The 5,016-nt window shown below is 38.3% G+C and overlaps 1 pseudogene; it reads right to left on the bottom strand.

The window, feature by feature from the left end:
* Positions 1-2,403: 2,403 nt before the first annotated feature.
* LOC101789105 (elongation factor 2-like) lies at positions 2,404-4,703 on the bottom strand (annotated as a pseudogene).
* Positions 4,704-5,016: the final 313 nt, after the last annotated feature.

Raw genomic sequence — 5,016 nt, 5'->3', positions numbered from 1 at the left:
ATTTTACTATGTATGGTCTTTTATACACTCCCTGTCCAAGAGAAAGAGTTATCTTTCTATTGTCTGATAGCCTCTTTAATCCCCTTTCTCAAGGTATTGTAATTTCAAATGTAGACTTGTTAGACTGATTATGAAGTATTTGACTTATTTTTGATGTAATTGTATTTTGATGGGATTTTGATATTGTTGTTTCCCTACTTTCTGTCTTGGTGATTTTATTATTTGTGTACAGGAATGCTATTAATTTCTGAGTGTTGACTTTGTATCCAGCTACATTACTGAATCTGGTTATTGAACACAGAAGTCCTTTGGCAGAGTGTTTGGGATCTTCTATTTGGGGTCATGTCATCTAAAAATAATAATTTAATTTCCTTCTTTCTTATACATATTCTCTTATTTTCTTCTCTTGTCTAATTGCTTTGACTAATGTTTCAGAACTATGTTAAATGAGAGTGTTGAGAGCTGACATTTTTGTCTTGCTCCTGATTTTAGAGTGAAGCTTTTAAGTTTTTGATCGTTTAGTATAATGCTGCCTGTTGGTTTGTTATAGATAGATTTTATCAATGAGATAAAGATCATGTATTTCGATGTTGTGTTGGTTTTTATCATGGATGGGTGTTGAGTCTTGTAAAAAGATTTTTCTGCATATAATGTGTGGATTATGTAATCTTATCTTTGGATCTGTTGATATAATGTATTACATTTATGGATTTGTGTATATTGAACTTTTCCTACATTCTTGGGATGAATCCCACTTGGTCATCATGTATAATTTTCTGGACAATTTGATTCATTTGTTTTGCCAGTATGTTATTGGGAATTATTGCATCTATGCTCATTAGGAAGATGGGACTGTGCTTTTGTTGGTTGAGTCTTCCACTGTGTTGTTATGATGGTTATAATTGTCTCCAGAAATGTGTCAGAGAGGATTACTTCACTTTCAATTTCATTAAACATTTTTAGGAGTAATGACTTTCAATCTTCCCCAAATTTCTCATGGAATTCAGCAGTGAAACTATTCTGAACTGGACTTTTTTTGTTGATTTTTTTTTAAATTTCATTTTCATTTTCAGTAACTGATAATGGTCTTTTTAAAGTTTTTACTTATGTTTGATACAACATTAGTTATGTATATGTGTCTTGGAATCTGTCCGTTTCTTCTGTGTTCTCCTTGTCATTAAAGTTTGTCAAATTAGGTATTGTTAAACTTTTGAATTTCAATAAGATGTGTATTGATTTCACTCTTACTTGCCTGTATCTGAATATTTTCTGTACTTTTTTGGATAAGATTGGTTAAGGGTGTATCAATTTTACTTAAGCTTTCAAAAAGCCAAATCTTTGATTCATTTTTTTTCTCTGTATTGTTTCCTTAGTTTCAATTGAGTTAATTTCTATATACTGGCCTTAGGCATGACTTCCTCCTCTTTTTGTAAAAGCTTGAAGTAAAATATTACATTGTTGTATTGATATGATAAATTGTTGCTATAAAGTTTCCTCTTAGGACACTTATATTATGCCCCATAAGTTCCAGAATGTTATATTGTCGTTTGCATTTAAATATAGGTACTGTTTAATTTTTCATTTCATGTGTGACCCTTTAGTTGCTCAGGAGGTTGTGATTTAGTTTCCTTGTGTTTGTACTGTTTTTGCCTTCACATTGGCCATTGATTTTCAATTTTATTGCGCTATGATAGATAATATACATGGAATAATTTCAATTAATTTACTTAAGCATGTTCTATGGGACAGATTTGGATCTATTTCAATGAGGAGAATTGTGTGCTCCTGTATTGTTGAGTAGAACACTGTAAACATCTATATCTATTTTTCATTTGGTAGCTGCAGTTGTCTTTTTTTTTGTTTTATGCCACTCAATCTTATATTTTTCTTCTGTGCATCATCTTGCAGTTGTTGAGTAGGGTTTTTTCCCTATTCTCTTGATACTTTTGAGAAATCTTTCCTTTTGTTAACACTAATTGAAATCCTACTTTTTTTTTTTTTTTCACCACAAGTTTATTATTCCAATGGCACAACGCAGCTGGTGATGCTCGTGGTGACACGCACAGGACCCTGCTGTCCAGGACATCGCTACCCACCTGTCCCGCCTATCCATCCTCTCTGCATCAAGGGCGGCTTCAGGCTTTTACCTAAGTAAACCTCTGTGTTTATTTTAAATTTTTGAACATCTGGATTGTGGCTCCCTCTGAACAAATGGAAAACAAAAAGACTGGGTGTCCCTCCCCACCCCGGCCCCCAGGTCCTCGGAGTTGGCCCTGCGCTGCTCTGGAGCTCAAAATAAATACACACAGAGTTGGGTGTGAGGGCGCGGCAAGCCTGGCAGGTGAAGGTCACTGTGTGGGGACAATGTCAGGGGTCTCTGAGGATGCCAGGATGCCAGGATGCCTAAAGCTTTTCCAGGAAGTTGTCCAGCGCCGGGATGCCCTCCTTCAGGCCCTTATGCTTGCGCGTCTCCACCACCACCTGGCTGGGGCAGCTGCTGTTGTTGAAGTGGTCGCCGGGCAGGATCTGCCAGTGGTCGAACATGCACTGAGGAAAGGCCTGGTCGCCGGTGTTGGAGTGCAGGTCGGCGGTGAAGCCAAAGGACTTGTTGACCGGCAGGTAGGCCTTGACCACGAAAATGGGGGTGCCGGCCACCCGGGGCTTCTCGAAGACATGGCCCCGCTTCCTGTTCAGGATGCCATAGATGCTGCCTGTCACCTGCTCTGGACACTGGATCTCCACCAGGTGGATGGGCTCCATGAGGCGCGGCTGCACGATCAGCACACTGGGGATGATCTGGCCGCCGCCGCCGCAGTGGATGGCTGGATGGCGTAGGCGTGCAGGGTCACATCGTGGACATTAAAGTGCACCCCGCACATGTTCTCCTCGCACAGCGCCCCCTCCTTGGTGGCCCACTGGAAGCCAGCCACCATGCTGTCCTTGATCTTGTTGAGGTACTGCACCCGCTAGGTAATGTCGGTGAGGATGTTGGGCCCGGTGCCTTCGGGGCTGAAGCACCAGATCTTGCGGGCCTCTGCCATGTCCCACTAGTACTTCTCGGCCAGGTAGCGCGATTGAGTTCCTGGCGGCCAGACACCTTGCCCTTGTCGATGTCCTTGGCCAGGCGGTTGGGGAAGGGCTGCGCCTTCATGGACAGCGGGTTGTGCTTGTTGGGGGACTTGGAGAGGCACATCACATTCGACTCCTTGCTCACCATCTCACTGTAGGAGACCACGGGGTCCGATTTCTTGATGGGGATGCAGGCCTGATCCTCCTCCAGGTCCTAGGCCTGATAGTTTATCTTTACTTTTTTCATGTGATTTTGTAAACTTTCAGTGGAATTTTTAATTTCCTGGATATCTGTGTGATTGTTTTGTCCATTCTGTTTTTTCTATGTTGGGTATTCATGGTTTCCATCATTTTCCTATGCTTCTGTATTTTTAACTGTATTCTAAATTTACTTAGCAAGTCCTTCATTATGCTCCTCAATTCTTTTTTTTTTCCTGAGAGATTATTTCTGCTCTGATTTTGTCTATAGCCACATGGATTTATTACTTCAGTTGCTAATACTTCAGAAATTCCAGGCACATGTCTTTCATATTCATTTATCTATTTTCTCATGGACTTTTTTTTTGGGTAGGAAGAGGACTGGGATTTGATTTTGCTTCCCTATCTTGTCTTTTTCTGTTTTCTTAAATATGATTATTTTGTATTCCTTGTTAATTCTTGTAAGTTATTATCATAGATAGCTTTTCCACTATTATAAAGGCCTCCCTAGCAATGCATGTGCTCTTGTGATATTCTTCATGTACAAGAGTTTCTTGGCATTTTTATAGGTCACAATATCCTTCCTTCCCACTTAAGTGTGAGATGTTTGTAATTATTTGCCTCAGTTCCTAGTCCTTTAGTGCTGGACTGAGGTGATGGTTACTATTTTGAATTTTTCCTGGTATTTTTGTAAGAGAAAGAACAATTAATTACAACATATATTACAGCCTAACTAAAGTAGTACAATTAGAAATAAGAATAGCATCAAGCATTACTTAGAAACTGACAGACTATGTTAACTACCACTTTGAACATAGAATCAATATCTACAGTTATAAATCAGAACCGAACATATGTTGGGAGTTTGTATGCAAAGTATTACCTCTTGAAACAGCTGTTTACAATGTGGTAGGCAAATTTAAGAGGGATAACAGATAAAACAGAGATAAATGAAGAGAAATATAGTACAAACCAGGCTGGAGGACAACAGTTGATCATGCAAGATTTAGGGAACTAGAACATAGAGCAAAAATAATTCATGGAGGGGTAAGCAATGAATTCTCAAAGCTAACTAGAAAGATTGGAATAGATATTCACTCATATGAAAATATGAGGAAATCAAGGAGGTAACTTAAGAAAGAGAAAATAATTAAAATATATTGTCACAAAAATATAAGTAGAAGACCTAAAATGAAGCCAGAAAAAAAAAGGAAGAAAAATAAAAAATACAATTCCTCTGGTGTCCACCAAAAGCCACCAATTTTGAGTTAACAGTGCTGAGACTGTAATAGAGTTTGTGATACATAAAAGTACTGACTTTGGCAGCCACATATGGGGGAATGGGACCAGAATAATTATGTAGTACTTACTGTGTGTCTTTTGGTTGTCTACCTACTGCTTACCATTTTATTCTCTGCATCTCTCCCTGAAGTCATGCTCAGTCAGAGACAGACAAGGTCTGCATCATTTAAGAAGTTTTACCTATTGTTTTCTAAAAATAAACTGTTTTTTTTTTATCTATGTCTTACCTGGCGTTCAATCAGTTTTGTCTGTGTGTTTTCTAAATTTGTTGGAAATTTAATTAATAAAATTAATTTTGTTATTTTTATCCTGTTTAAACTCATTGAAAACTATGAATTTATTTATTTTATCTTTCTTGATCTTTTTAAATATTTGATTTTTTTTAGATTATTCCTCTATTTCTGTGTACATGAAATCAGATTTTGAGGAGTTCAGAGATTTGGAGGC

The sequence above is a fragment of the Cavia porcellus genome, unplaced genomic scaffold, assembly GCF_034190915.1.
Source record: "Cavia porcellus strain 051 isolate PalLab524CR breed Dunkin Hartley unplaced genomic scaffold, mCavPor4.1 scaffold_3, whole genome shotgun sequence".
Classification (NCBI taxonomy): domain Eukaryota; kingdom Metazoa; phylum Chordata; class Mammalia; order Rodentia; family Caviidae; genus Cavia; species Cavia porcellus.
This window is presented reverse-complemented; position numbering and strand designations above follow the sequence as displayed.